The sequence below is a fragment of the Cupressus sempervirens genome, chromosome 11 (assembly GCF_028749045.1).
Source record: "Cupressus sempervirens isolate cs-2001-9-10 chromosome 11, ASM2874904v1, whole genome shotgun sequence".
NCBI lineage: Eukaryota > Viridiplantae > Streptophyta > Pinopsida > Cupressales > Cupressaceae > Cupressus > Cupressus sempervirens.
The window spans coordinates 441,330,048-441,346,576 of NC_143128.1; the positions used below are offsets into that span (position 1 = coordinate 441,330,048).

Here is a 16,529-nt window from a genome sequence, read left to right on the forward strand (position 1 = left end):
TATACGTGTACGCAGTACTTGGGTACATGGGTATGAGTACTAGGGGTGTGGGTACGAGTACCCATGCAACCTTGCAAAAAGCCTTTTTATCTTCAAAGAGAAACATTTTCTCCTGCCTCTTTTCGTTACCTGGCCATGAAACAGATGTTGCAGCTTGGGCCAGGTGAAACTGAAGACAATCTCCATCTCCCCGCAACCAAACCAGAGCACATCTCTGGAATGATTTTTCTTCTGCAAAAATCTAAACAAATGCCAAGTTTATAATCACAGATTTCGGGCTTCCTTGCTACTAATGCAGCATCCTACATTACACTCAAATGTCTTCAACAAACACATCACCTCTACACCTTTCTACCCATAAAGCCACCAAAGATCATTGCAACATTTGACACATTTTAATTTAAATGTGGAGTAACAATTTTAGATTAAAATGCACAATCTGAGATCTTCAACATTAATGTCACATTTATTTACAAATTAAATGCCAAGTTCGACAAACAGTCTGCGTCTTTGTTTCCTTCCCATTTCACATGAGACACTTAAGGTTTAGACACCTCTTCTAACTCATCATTGATTAGATTAATAAACTTTTGTAAGTGTCAAGCTTCCATTATCTCTTTCATGATTGCTTGAATGATAATCAGTAAATCACCTTCTAAGTGTAGTTTCCTTACACCCAAATTCTTTGCAACCTTAATCGCTACTAGTACAGGCTCTGCCTCTGCCTCTGCCTCTGCCATATTGTTGGTGCCATCATCTAGTTTCTTTCCACCTATTGGTTCCCAAAACCACAGATCAGAAATCCAAGAGCTTTGTCAATTTTCCAATAGGATCACCCAATCAGTTTTGGCCAACAAACGGGAATAACCTTCATTCCCCTACACTTCAGGCTTCGGTAGACCTAGGTGGGTGAACCTTCCTTGAACCACGATTGCTTGGTTCAAAAGCTTTTCTATAGCGAATTTTAACTTTATAAACTCCTTAAGTTAGCAAAATCTTAGAACTTGATCAAAATTAAATTATATGAATGCTTTGATATGATTGAATGTTTATATAATAATTGAGGTGACACTTGTAAGGAGGGAATAAATAGATTACTGACTTTTATTATAAACCTAATAATTGTACTTCAATGATTCAAAAGACCGGTGCCTTTTCTTATTTGGGCAACAGAATCAACCACAATGAAGATTATTACATACCACTTTATGAGACAATATTTCTTTAAAATATCATCAATTACTCTTGAGCTCTGCAAAAGATAACTCTTATATGCAATTCTATGTTAGTCCAACAGAGTCTTATCATCTTCGATGGACGTCCAATTAGACAAAGACAGGGAAACACATATTCATTTCACAATATCTCTTATCATCAAACAAAGAATGCGGAAAAATTCAATGCAACAAACCTTGTCAGAATAATTCAATAATCTTCTTACTAATCATAAAGGACGAATCTTAATCATAATTTTATTATCTTTGCCTTGAATAAACATGAACAAAAGGAGTTTTATTTAATATTCAAATATAATATATAAATTTATATTAAAGTCATGTTTTAATAATTTATGATCCTCCTTACAAATCAATCCATCTCCTTTTAGCTTCTTCCGAATATGTCTTATTAGAATATATGTCTTATTTTTCCTTTCTCGTCTTTAGCGCCCTTTATATATGGGTAAAAAGACACGAGTACAAACAATCACGTCATCCCCTTGCAACTAATCACACGCAAGAATTTGTAAATGCTTAATTATACAAAAAGATTTTAATCAAGCTTTTCTGAAACTCACAATTGTTTTAACTCCTCATACCCTTGATAGTTGTTTGAAGCTTATTATACATATCGTGGGAAATTATTTTAATAATAGCTGGGTTGATAATATATATGCGATTACCGTCAGTATTCATTAGCCAAACATTACATGGAAGATCAAATATTTGGTCCAAGCGCTTCGTTCATCATCACGTGCAAAGCTACATATGCTCCTCAAGGGATTTGGTATTGACGGTGCTAATGTAGGGAAAGATATTCTGCCCAGGCATATCAGGAAGTGTGATTCAATCATAGTGTGCGACCATTAGCAAATGTTTCTCCTTGGATTTGTGCTGCTTGTGGTTGGTCTGTTTGGTACTAGTGGACATTGATGTTGCGCAGTGTGCTTAGCTGTTGGATTCCATATGTGTATGCCTAGCCCGTGGTGCTCATTTCCTCCTGGAAGACAAGACCGCTCATGCCCAGCTCCTGTAGCTACCTCATCACCAAGATGACCATCATTTCTTTGACTAAATTTCGGAGAATGCATTTCAGACATAGCCACATATGCTCCAATAGAATCCTATTGGACAGGAATGCCAACTGCTTCCGGAATACTCCTCTTACGGCCATTTGGTCACCTGTACTCTCTTTACCTCACAAGACTGGTAACCTTGGTAGAATTGTTCTTATTTAGACCATCAGGATTACTATATGACTTCCTTGCCAAAATACTACAACGCTGCAGAGAATGCTGAAGGAAACACTTAAATTTCTATCTTGTAACTTGCCAATTTTGTGCTCTTATAAATAATTCCTATGACTGTAAATGCAAGATCATTAATCTTGAACAAATAAATGTATTGATGGCAATGAACGTGGAAAAACAAAATCATCCTGTGCCAAAAAATTTGCCCAGTTCCCATAAAAGTCCCACCTCTAATGATTGATTGTGAATACTCATGCCTCTAATTGTAATGCTGATTCCCACTCTGAGATGGTACTATCAACCAGATGGATGCTCTGAGCCACTCTCCCCTTGTATATACTTCTGCTGAGATTCTATGGACCCTAAAAAACTGAGGATGTGATGCTACTGGAGTGGGTGCTGCAACTGCTGAAGGAACTGGTCCCTGTAAGACTGGCACTGTACTATATTGTTGGGGCAGAAAAGACACATCCTGCTTGCAATGGTTGGTCCATATAACGATATAAGGCTGGATTAAGGGTTCCAGCTGCTCCATACAAATGGGGATCGTAAAGCCTGATAAGGATTGTATATATTCTGATGGTATCCAACATCAGGCACATAAGCTGTATATCCATATGGAGGGTAAGCAATACCCTGAGGGTAGCTGTAAGAAAAAAGAAGCGGCAAATGTTGAGCCTCCAGCAAAGGTCTGTTCAGGCTGAGAAGCTCCTGGTTAGAGGCTCTGCAGGCGCATGCATCCTGCAACTTTCATGCAAATAATGGCCGATGAATGTAACTGCAACATTACAGCTCCATCCATTTTTTTGCATCTTGATAACAATCTTAATTTCAGCAAACAAAGGAAGTTATTTGCACCATATTTAGCAGTAAATAACACTTTGTACCAGCACAAATTTATTGCAAACATGTAGAATGTTTATTTTCCCATAGAAGAGATACAATAGTTTGACTATATTGTTGACACGCATGTATTAATGTTGATCCTGTTCATCAAAATTTCCTCTAGAACTGCATAAACATTATTATCCTTCTTGGAAAGATTATATAGTAGTTTAACTAATCTCTCTCCTGAAGCACATTTTTTAATACATTTCCAATCAATGTTCACTATACTCTGACCAACTCCACTTTTATTTGATTCGATCAAGAGGAGGTGTATTTCAGAACAGAACCATAGATCTTTAGTTTTAATGATCTTTAAGGCATTTTCCTTCACACTCATTGATCCTCGTGAACCATTAACCTGGCACATAAGCTTACCAAGTACACCATTGCACAAAATTTCCTAGAAAGCATGAGTCGCTCAATTGAGGAGCTTAGTAATGAAGCTAAGTACAGTCATAAGTGGGGCTCCATCACCCCCTACTACTAAAGTGATCCCAAGATGGGAGGACCCTAGATCACCTTTGGATGCCCCATCAAAGTTTACTTTCCACCATCCTTGCTCAGGTTTCTGCCAAACAATTGTGTCACCAAAATGCAGGCCTGGAGTAACCCAATTCTATCCATTAACAAGCCGTAAATTGATGCCCGACCATTCTTGTTGAATAACTTTCTCCCTTTGGATAAAAGACACAGTTGGCTTAATGAATACGAAGCAGTTGCACTTACTGTTTCAGATTATGCATTATTGATTATTTGTTTAAATTTGGCTAAGCTCTCCTTATTTCTAGTAAAAATGTATCAATTCCTCTCCTTCCATTTCCCAAGTGATCATTTAAGGACTTATAGTCCAACTACATTCCTCTCCTTCCATTTCCCAAGTGATCATTTAAGGACTTATAGTCCAACTACTTGAGAGTGTTGATTTCTCCAATTTCTCTAGCTAGCCCTCAAACTGATTTTTAATATATTCTGAAATGGGCCCTACCATTTTTATTTATTCACCGTCATTTGCCCACATTCTGAGGTGACTTTACAATTTAGCAATAGACAATCCACTGTCTCCTTAACTTCACCACACACACCACATTTTGTGGGGCCTTGAATCCCCAAGCTTTTCCTTCTTTCTCCTATGACAATTATTCCTCCAATAGCTAGCCAAGAAAAAGACCCCGCCTTTGGGGGCACTCCTTTCCCGATAATAGATTAACTGGCCATTTCTCCACCACTGGTTCTCTGTCTAAAAATTGATAACCCAATTTAACTGAGTGCAACCCATTGCTAGCCTCACAACAACAATCTTATCCATCTTACTTGACAGTGTAACAGTCCTCGGCTTGAAATTTTTTTCTAATAACACATTTTGTTGATCAAATAAAGTAGTATTAAAGTAGAAAAGCTCTGGTTTTTCCCAATTGATACTTTGTGCTGGGGCTCGATTGTATTTGTCTAAAATTTCTGCCATTATCCTAGCCTCCCAGAAAGAGGATACTCTAAACAAAAGAATATCATCAGAAAATTGTAAATGCAAGACAACTTCAATGCCCACAACCACTGTAGTGCCATTTCAACCCCCAAAGATAAGTTTTCCCAAGGCCTCAGCCATTATTATGAAAAGAAAAGGTGAAATAGGGTCACCTTGTCTAATTCCCTTACCCCATCAAAAAACTTTGAGGGCTGCCATTAACAGTTACTAAAAGTCTGGCATACCAATGCAGTCTCGGATCCACTTGATCCAATTATAACCGAAGCCAAACTTCTTCAACACATCCAGCCAAAAATCCCTATTAAGTTCATCATAAGCCTGCTTAATGTCCAGTTTCACAAGCACTCTCTTTGTTCTAGCCTTTCAAACAGAGTGTATTGTTTTGTGTGCAATTATCATGCCCTCATAGATGGATTTGTTTGGCAAAAAGCCACTTTGTTCAGGAGAAATGATCTGCGATAGCACAGCCTTTAGCCTGTTAACAATTACCTTAGAGATGACATTATATATAGGTGTTCCATAAGATCTGTCTGTAATCGTTGAAAGAACTAAGGTCCTTCAGAATGAGAGCAATAAAGGTGTTATTGAAGTATTTTAAAATGTAGCCCTCCGCTCTAGATTCTTCAACAAACTGCCAAATCTTAGTAGAAAATAAATCTTCCAAATGTTGTAAACAAAAGCTGGAATTCCATATCATCTAGGGGCTTTCTCCCAACCTATCCCAAAGAGTGTTTTTTGCATCATCCACAGAGACCAGGTTCATTAAGATTGCATTTTCACTAATGCAGAGACTGATGTTAGATAACTCATCTGAGTCATCTCTATTCTGAAAACATGTTTGAGAACTTATGAATCCCTCTGAGAAATGTCGGACCGCCTCCTTGTTAATTGAGTCCTTATCTATAAGAACAGAACCCTGCCCATCTTTAATTGAGAAAATATTGTTGCCCATCCATCTAGCTTTCACCGAATTATGGAAAAATTTAGAATTTCTGTCACCTTCCTTTAGCCACATCTCCCATGAATTGTCTCCAAAAGATCTCCTTACGCTGAAATATTTCTAAGTACTCCAGTTTAAGCTTTTTCCCTTTCTCAAAGTCTGCATCCATCATGCCAATTTTAATAACCTTATTGTTCAAGTCGGTTGATCCCTATTCCAATCCAACTTTTTCTGAGAAAATGTCCTTAAATTCCCTGTTCCATCTCTTTATTTGTTCTTTCAAAAATTGCAACTTTTAAAAGAAAAGAAAGGCCTTATTTCATGTTCGCTTAGGTGCATTTCCCACCACCCCGCAATCATATCCTTCAACCCATCCACATGTAGCCACATTTTTTCAAACTTAAACAAGCATCACTCAGGGGTTCCCCCATCTTGTATCCTTAAGATAATTGGATAATGGTTTGAACCTATGAATGGAAGGATCTTGACACTTAACTCCCACTGCTTACTAGCCCATCTTCCAGCAAGGAGGAATCTATCAAGCTTCTCTATAATGCTAAGGTAACTTACCCACCTATTAGTCCAAGAAAAATCACTTTTATTGAAATGAACCTCCAACATCCCGTTATCTAGAACAAAGTCACTGAAATCCCTTTTCTTCTGACTGGCCCAACCCAAACCACCCTATTTATCCAAAGGTCTTAGGATAGCATTATAATAACTTACAAGAACAGAAACCGACTCTCTCCCTTCAAAGAATTTTTGTCCACTTCATCTCCACTCAACTTCATCTCTTGCAATTGAACAATCTCTGATTGTGTTTGATCAAGGAATCTCTTGATCAAACAGACTTTTTCAGGGGCATTGCAGCCCTTGACATTCCATGAGAAGATCTTTGTTGACCCCGAGAAAAGGGCTACCCTTTTTCTGATCTTAGTTTGGTCTGACCAACTGCAAAGTCTACTTTCTCTAGCTGGGCAATTGCCAATAATATCCCACACTTCTTGTATTCTCCCACTCTACACTAATTTTTTTTCCCAAGATTCGTGAGATTTGTCTTTTATATAAGATGCCCACTGACGCATTCAAATCCAACACTTCATCACCTTCCTAGCCCTTATCTATTGTAGATCTACTCTCATAGTCAAAACTTTCCTCTTTATCTTTTGCATCCTCAAAAGCCTACTCTAGACTCTTAGCTAGTGACATAGTGATGTCCTTAAAGATCACAATCTCTTCAATATTCTTATCTCCAAATTGAGCTGCATTAGCGAGCACAAATCCATTTCATGTATTTCTGTTACATTGTTTCGAGATGGGATCCGTTGGGACTTTGATTGGAGGAGAAGAGTTTGTCACACTTCTCCACAAGCTTATCAGATTCGTAGGTTGACTTACCCTCCATAACTTCCACCTATGCAGTAAAATGATTTTTTCTAGACCCACCTCTACTTGATCAGTTGATGTACAATGATCAATATATTCTTTTTGTGTACAGAGGTCCCCTCTACAAGCTTTGGACTGTTATTCTTTGTTGGCTGCATTGTGTTTGTCAAAGAATCATTCAAATCCACATTCTCAATTGCTGCCTCGTAAGTGGTCCCAAGAACATTCAAACACACGACACCCTTGTCAAGATGCACATTAGTTTCTTATTCAAGGAAGTCACCATTTCTAAAATATGAACTAGGGGAAACAAGTCCCCTTACTGAACTCTTTTTGAAAGGAGATGTCTCTTAGGAATAATGAATCTTCTTACCAAGCCTCACCTTCTTTTTCTGCAACAAAATTTAAAAGAACATCCCGTTCCAGACCATTCCCCTTCACTTTAGTCAAGCCCTTTGCATTCGGACATGAACCCGTCAAGCCTTTGACTTCAATTTGTTGTCTCCATAAACCTTCCCCCCTCATTAACTCTATTGGTTCAAGAAGAGGGTGCTTTGCTTGCCACAAAATGCAAATATGTGCATAAAAGTTAAAACTCCTTTGTTATAATTGCCTCATCAGCTTTAACAAACTTCCCCAATTTGTTTCCAATGAGACTTGGGGTTTCCTTGTTCTAGTATTCATGTGGGAAATTAGACAATCTTATTCCCAATGAAACCTCGTCTACCTCTATGGTTTTAGGATTGAAGTTAGGGATCCATTGAATATCCTAGTAGGATATTATCTCCAAATTTATCTCAAAATAATTTTCAGAATATAAACATATATCTTGGCAAATAAGCCAGCAAAAATAACAAACAATGAACCAATAAATGTTCATAAAAATATCTCAAAATACGTTATTGCATTATACATCAGCAATACAATAACCAGCTATCAACAAATCCAATCCTAAATACAGTATTACAGTAAGATTGGAAAACTAAGAAAGAACCTGTAATGCAATTGTGAACTCTGTTGTGATTTCACCATAGCTGTTGAATCAAGGCTACGTCTAATCCACCAAGAAGAACCTAAGGGTTTATGTCCTTGGATTCTGAAAAGAAATTGAAGCTTCCCAAATTTCTCGAAGAGAAATCTCAACCCAAATCAATATCCAAGCATGCACAAAATGAATGAGACTTCCTCTTTTAATGCTCAACCGTGACTCTTCAGATTTCTATTCTATCTTTCATCTTATTGCCCCTTGGCCACATTTTCCCCTTATTAATTAAAAGAGACTTTTTAAATAGTTTTAATTCAACTCCAAAGTCACTTTTAATTATTTTATAAGTTGGGCTAGTAATTTTCTAATGTCCCCAGAAAGGGGACCTTACAAGTCCTCCCAACTTGAGATTGCTTGCCCTCAACGAATCATAAGTCCACAAACTAATACCAGGTTCCCATATCAATCTTATGGAAGTTGCTTCACCAAGCCACTCCACCACTATGATACAAATAGCATGTTTCAAATTGTGAATCTACTTATCAATTTCCCACCACAATGCACCGGTCATACTAATATCCAGATCCTCGATAACTCCATGTGCATAATCTATCAAATCAACAAGCCCAGTGTGACTATGATATGTGAGAAAAACCTCAATCCAACTGAGAACCTCACTCTAAATGAGATCACAAGCACTGCTAGAGTCAAATAGAGATGGGAATTCGGCATCGTGCCAACCAACTCCTTGAAATGATATTGACCATGTGACTGATCCTCCAGGGTCCCAGAAACAAAAAGGCCATCCACCTTCCCAACTGTCTAGAATATCATGGCACTTCATGCTAGAAAAAGGTAGAATACCCAAAATATCCAACTACCACAAAAATGCTCTCCTAACATGTATGTTGAAACTGTAACCATACTAAAGAAGTAAGTTGGATATGGCTTCCTCCTTCATGAAGCGAATTGCAACAACCCAAGTGCTGTCATCATGCTCAACACCTGTACAATATAGTAATCCTAGGCACTAGATAAATAAGAAGAATTAAACAATTTATACCCAACAACACTCTCCTTTTGTGAGGCCTCGCACTGACCCATCGTAGCATAGTGATACATTACTACTATTTTTGTTATCTGCGACTCGAGATGTCGAGACATTATCGGATGCTTAGAACATATTTTATTATTTCATGTTGTGTGATGTTATTTCCAGATATATTTGATGATTGTCATTTAATGATCATGTATATGTATGTTGACGAAATCAGTAAGATTGAGATTTGATTCAAGATATTTCAATAGTTAAGAATTATGTAGGATGAAGAAACTCTTATTTGATGCATGTTTTAATTTATGAAAATTTTTGATACATATACGTTTATATACATGTGATTTTCAGGACTACTGATGTGTGCAATGAGTGTGCAGATATTTAGCCGAGAAACCCTACGGAGGAACAAAACTGATCTTCATGTGCTAAAATTTGGAAACCCTATTGTTCGTAATTATGTTCTTTCAGTGTCGCTTGACACTCGTAAAATGTTATGTGCTTCGGTATGCTGGTTAGGGTTAATTGTTTAACCTTTGGTTTCAAGTTAGTGTCAATTTTCTATTAGATTCTTAATGAGGGTTAGTCATCCCTAATTCGATTTAGGGCTAGATTTGCTAGTTAGAGTTGTTAGATGGACCTATTTTATTTCTAGATTTTATTTTGTCTCTAACCTCTTCCCTAAGGCTTTAAAACATGTTTTTTTTTCTAACCTATGGGTGTGGGTATGGGTTAGGGGTCTTTTCCAACCCCTAAGCCCCTAGCTTTGACTTTTGAGGGCACTCAAAAAGTCCCTTTTTGCCTTTGTGCGAAAATTGCAAGTAGTTGTCATGAGTTGTCTTACCCCACCTCCTTTTAGGGTTTAACCATGGTGTAGGTTGTGTTAGGAGTTTCTAGAGTGGCTAAGTGAGTGCAGATAGTTATTGCTCTTTTTGGGTGGTTGAGTTGGAGGCTTATTAGAGGCCTTCCTTGGTCTAGTGGTTTGGGAACCAATCTCTACATTTAGAGAAGATTTCTTGAAGCTTGAAGGAAGGAGGGATACTCTACTCAAATTTGTTCATTGCCATTACCTCTTTGAGAAGGTAGGAAACTCCCATCTCCCTTATTCAGTTTTTATGTTTTGTTTCATGTTCTTGTTACCTTGTTGTTGTTTTACTGTTGTATGGTTGTGGGTATGTTGGGAAGATTTGTAAACCTTGTTATTTTGGTTGTTTTCCTTTCTTGTTTATGTTTGCAATTTTGAGTTTCCTTGCATGGGTGTTTTGGTATTACTCACCCTAGGAGAGGGCAGAAGTGACCAATTTTGGGAGAGGTCTGTTTAGTTGAACTCCAACCTGTGTAGAGTCTCTTCTCAGGATGAGAAGAGGGATAAAGGGTAGGGTGTTATGGGCCTCTACCCGTCAGCACAAACCTGGTATGAGTATGGCAAGTTAAAATGGAAGAACGGAAGTTCTTGGTTCTTGGCCCCGATTGGGCATCTGAATTGGTGTTGTGCTTGACTTCTCCAGTTGGAAGAATCCACCTCTCCCTAGTCTTGATTCACTATGAATCTTATTGTGTAAACCATGTATGATTATGCATGCTTGATGTTCTTTTGGTTATGCTTGATTGTCACCCGATCAGTTATTGGTTTCTTCCATGGCTCTTGAAATGAGATTCAGAAAACATTACAAAATTCTTGATGATGACCATGAAGAAAATTGGATAAAATTGTTGTAATTGGGATTGAGATCCTATTGTAAGTTGTAATTTTAATCCTTATTGTATATGGCAACGAAGCCGGGTTTTCTTCCTTATTCTTTCCCGGCTGAGCCCTTGAATCAGGTTAGCCAATAAAGTAATGGATGAGTGTATTTGGTTCTCTTAATATTTGTTCATAACGTTCAGTTGTATGAGTGCTCATCAAAAGAGAATAAATCAATTTGCATATATATATATATATATATATATATATATATATATATATATATATATATATATATATAAATGGGAAAATAGAATCATAAATAATGTCTTGATTTATGAATGTCCAAGTTTTAATTACGATAATGAAGAGTTGAATTGATATAGTGAGTTTCAAAATCGTAATGTTGTAATCACCCTCATGTTTATAACCTTAGGACGTAAAGTAAAGAACCTGTACTAAAACTATTATCAATCATTTCAAACCTAGGGCATGTTAAATTATTAATTCAAAAAAAAAAATTTGTGTGTGTGTTTTTGCCTTCAAGTTTTGGGCATGACATTTTGGTATCAGAGCCCGGGTTTCAACACTAGGAACCTTAAACCATTATGCTTCCTAAACTTAACTCAAACTTTTATTTGTGTAGATGCCACCTGTTACTCGCAATCGGCGAGGCAAAGGTCATAAGACTGGGGGTGGTAGAGCGAGACAGGAGGGTGGACCACCACCACCTCCACCACCACCGAACCCAAACCAGGACATAATTGATGCACTCCAAACTTTGATCGGTGTAGTTCAACAGAGAGTGGTACCTATAGTTCAGCCAGTCCAGCAGATTCCAGTAGTGGAAGCAGAGGGACCCGGAGGAGGCAGGCCCAGAGTCAGAGAGAGGACTAGAAGTCCCCCACCGAGACAGATAGAGGGTCAGGGTGATCACGAGGAAGAGTCCATACACCAGAGGGAACCCCTTTTTGACAGACCTCCTAGGCATGTTGGGGATGACATCAGGGAATTGATTCGACTTGGGCCACCCTTGTTTACCGGTACCACTGAGGGTTCAGTAGCAGAGGCATGGTTGCAGAGCTTACAGCGGTGCTTTGGGTTACGCCCTTATGGGAGTAATCTAAAAGCACGACTAGCAGTTCATCAATTGAGAGGGGATGCCTCCAACTGGTGGCATCAGGAGGAGATCATTGGTGGAGTGAAGATGGACACCCTCACATGGGAATCTTTCCTAGAAAGATTTCGAGAGAGATACTTGTCAGAGCATTTCCGGCAGAAGCAGATAGAGGAGTTCCATTCTCTTTATCAGAGAGGCCTTACAGTGGCTCAGTACGAGAGTAGGTTTCTCGAGCTCCTTCCCTATGTGGAATACATGAAGGACGAGAAACTACGGGTGCATCGCTTTATCATGGGTCTAAATTTCTCTCTTCAGGGCCCAGTTAGGATGGCTTTCCCTACCACCTTCAGACAGGCAGTGGAGATAGCACTGGTTGCTAAGGATACCCGAGGGAGGCAGGCCTCAGAACCGAAACTCCTTCCAGCAGAAACCCCCTTGGAAAGGGAATCAGAATTATACAGCAGGGTCCTCTAGGGGCCAACAGTCTCAGCAGCCAAAACCCCAGTAGCAGCAGCAGAAACCTTCTCATGGTTATCAGGGCTCTAAGCCCAAGCAGTGGCAGTCAGAGGGTCCTAGGCAGGAGCAAAAAGTACAGGTTCCACAGTCTCAGTCAGTGAAGACTCAGCAGTCTTCTAGGGGAGGATTCAGCGGCTCTAGCAGATTAGGAGGCCCATAGCAGTCTGGGTCACAGGGCGCACGATCTTATTCTCGCGGACCATGCTACACTTGTGGTGGCATGGGTCACATAGCTAGGGAGTGTCCGCAGGGACAGGCATCCAGTGGTCAGAGCAGGGCTTTTTCAGAGCTGACAGTTGGTGACATGGGTAGATCCCATAGAGTTTTTGCAGCGGTTGACAACCGCCAAGCTGAGCATCAGGCCACAGTTATCGAGGCTACAGGTATTATTCAGGGCCATATGGTTGCAGTTTTATTTGATTCCGGAGCTACTGACTCTTTTATATCTCCATTTGTAGTGGAGCGTTGCGGGCTAGTGGCAGTTAGACAGGATGTTAGTTGGGAGGTAGAGTTAGCCTCAGGAACTAGAGTGTCAGTTAGTTCCATGGTGCGGAGTTGTCAGATGCAGATTGGAGACATGTCCACTAGGACTGACCTACGCATTACCCCTCTAGGTTCTTATGATGTTGTCTTTGGCATGGATTGGCTTTGTGCCCACAGCGCCAAGCTGGATTGTCGACAAAAGAGGGTGGAATGTGTGGATAATGATGGTATCTCTAGGGAGATCTTCGGAGTGAAGAGGCCAGTGTCCCTTCGTATGATTTCCGCTATGCAGCTTAGACGGTGCATGCGAAAGGGTTGTCAGTTATTTGCTATCACTATCAGTGACCGAGAGGAAGAATCAGAAAGGGAGCCATCCCTTGATGATTTTCCAATCCTTCAGGAGTTTGCAGATGTGTTTCCCTCAGAGCTTCCTGGTATGCCTCCACCGCGGGCAGTGGATTTCCACATAGACCTAGTACCAGGAGCTGAGCCAGTTTCGAGGGCACCTTATAGGATGACTACTCATGAGCTTAGTGAGCTAAAGGCTCAGTTGGAAGAACTCTTGGAGAAGGGGCATATACGACCTAGTGTGTCACCTTGGGGTGCACCGGTGATTTTCGTCAAGAAGAAGGATGGATCACTGAGGTTGTGTATCGATTATCGACAATTGAACAAGGTGACCATCAAGAACCGATATCCTCTTCCCAGAATCGATGATCTCTTTGACCAGTTGCAGGGTGCCCGAGTATTTTCAAAGATTGACCTAAAGTCGGGTTACCATCAGTTGAGGATTGTGGATAGTGATATCCCCAAAACAGCTTTTCGTACTAGGTATGGTCACTACGAGTTCACCGTGGTACCTTTTGGCCTTACGAATGCTCCAGCTGTATTCATGAGCCTCATGAATGGAGTATTTCGTACCTTTTTGGATAAGTTTGTGGTTGTGTTTCTTGATGACATTCTGATTTATTCTCATGATGAGAGAGAGCATGAAGAGCACCTGAGACAGGTATTGCAGAGGCTGAGAGAGAATCAGTTGTTTGGCAGCGTGTCGAAGTGTGCATTCTTCAGGCCCGAGATACACTATTTGGGTCATGTCATATCGGGTGATGGTGTCTCAGTAGACCCATCAAAGATCAGGGCTATCATGGATTGGCCAGCACCCACCAGTGTTACCGAAGTGAGGAGCTTTATGGGGCTAGCAGGTTACTACCGACGCTTCATTTCAGGATTCTCTAGGTTGGCACACCCCATCACTTCTCTTCAGAGGAAGGGGAAGAAGTACGAGTGGACGGAGAAGTGTGGTAGAGCTTTTGAAGAACTCAAGAAAGCCCTCACGAGTGCACCAATTCTTGCAGTACCAGATCCTGTTGCAGATTTTGTGGTGTGCACCGATGCATCTTTAGATGGTTTAGGAGCAGTCCTTATGCAGGAAGGACGGCCTATTTCCTTTGAGTCTAGGAAGTTGAAGACTCATGAACTCAATTATCCTACTCATGACCTAGAACTAGCGGCAGTGGTTCATGCCTTGGTGAGATGGCGACATTTCCTTCTGGGTCATAGATTCGAGCTTCATTCCGATCACCAGAGCTTGCAGTACATATTTTCTCAGCCGAACCTTAATGCTAGGCAAAGGAGGTGGATGGAGTTCCTCTGTGAGTATGATTTTGATGTTCATTACATCAGGGGAAAGGAGAATGTGGTTGCAGATGCCCTAAGCAGAAGGCGCCATGAACTTTCATCTGTGACCACTTGCACCGACTTGAGAGAACGGATCTTGCAGCACTTACCAGCTGATGAGCTTTATGCAGAAGTAAGTCGGTACATTCTCAGAGACCCTTGGAAGGGAAGTTTGCAGAGTATTCTTTGGAGTCCGATGGACTTTTGCGGCATAGGGGACGTATGTATGTACCTTCCATTGGGGGTTTGCGCGAGCTCATTGTACTTGAGGCTCACAGAGCACCTTATGCAGCGCACCCCGGTGTTAAGAAGTTACATGCAGATTTGAGGCAGTTGTATCATTGGCCAGGCATGAGAGTGCAGATTGCTAGCACAGTTGCGAGATGCCTCGAGTGCCAGAGGGTGAAGGCAGAGCATCGTCATCCTGGCGGGCTTCTCCAGCCGCATGAGATTGCAGTGTGGAAATGGGACACTATATCTATGGATTTTATTGTTGGTCTTCCTATGTCATCTCGTCGCCATGATGCCATTTTGGTGATAGTCGACACATTGACCAAGGTTGCCCATTTCTCACCCGTGCGTACTACATTTACAGCACGAGACATAGCTCAGGTGTTCTTGCGGGACATTGTTAGACTTCATGGTGTTCCCCGTAAGATCATATCTGACAGAGACTCTCTGTTCACCTCTTCATTTTGGAGAGAGTTACAGTCGGCTTTGGGCACTAGGCTCAATTTTAGTACAGCATACCATCCTCAGACCGATGGCCAGACCGAGCGAGTGAATCAGGTTTTGGAGGACATGCTACGTATGTACGTGATGGACCATCAGGTCAAATGGGAGGAATACCTTCATCTTGTCGAGTTTGCCTATAACAATGGGCATCATTCTTCCATAGGTATGCCGCCGTATGAGGCTTTGTATGGGAGACTGTGCAGGACACCCTTGAGTTGGGATAGAATCGAGGATCGAGTATCTATCGGGCCCCAGTTGGTAAAGGAGATGGAGCAGCAGGTGACCCTGATTAGACAGCGCCTGAAAGAGGCACAGGATAGGCAGAAGAAGTATGCAGATGCGAAGAGAACAAATCGAGAGTATCAGGTTGGTGATAGAGTGTTCCTGAGGGTTCAACCACACAAGAGTCCGATTCGTTTCGGAAAGGGCTCTAAGTTGGCACCCCGATTTGTTGGGTCGTTCGAGATCCTTGAGAGGATAGGACCTGTTGCATACCGTTTAGCTTTGCCACTTAGCCTGTCACGCATCCACGATGTGTTTCATATTTCAGTACTTAGAGGATACATTTATGACGAGTCTCATATTATTGATTGGGATGCTTTACAGGTGGAGTCAAACGGGCAGATAGCACTGGAGCCTATCCGCATTATTGCCCGACGGACCCTAGCACTTCGAGGCCGAGAGCTGGACCAAGTTAGGGTCCAATGGGATTGTTACGATGAGGTCACAGCTTCATGGGAGGATGCAGTGCAGATGAAATCTCAGTACCCGTACCTTTTTGATGAACTCCAGGAGGAAGTTCATGCCTAGTGGGGGAGGATGTGAGGCCTCGCCCTGACCCATCGTAGCATAGTGATACATTACTACTATTTTTGTTATCCGCGACTCGAGATGTCGAGACATTATCGGATGCTTAGAACATATTTTATTATTTCATGTTGTGTGATGTTATTTCCAAATATATTTGATGATTGTCATTTAATGATCATGTATATGTATGTTGACGAAATCAGTAAGATTGAGATTTGATTCAAGATATTTCAATGGTTAAGAATTATGTAGGATGAAGAAACTCTTATTTGATGCATGTTTTAATTTATGAAAATTT

The 16,529-nt window shown here is 40.6% G+C and overlaps 1 protein-coding gene and 1 pseudogene across 4 annotated transcripts in view; both read right to left on the reverse strand.

Annotated features, from left to right (window-relative positions):
* Positions 1 to 16,529, reverse strand: part of LOC149530314 (FACT complex subunit SSRP1-like) — a 259,070-nt gene that overhangs the window by 4,522 nt on the left and 238,019 nt on the right. The gene's annotated exons all lie outside the window — the stretch shown is intronic.
* LOC149530315 (uncharacterized) lies at positions 1,659 to 3,269 on the reverse strand (annotated as a pseudogene).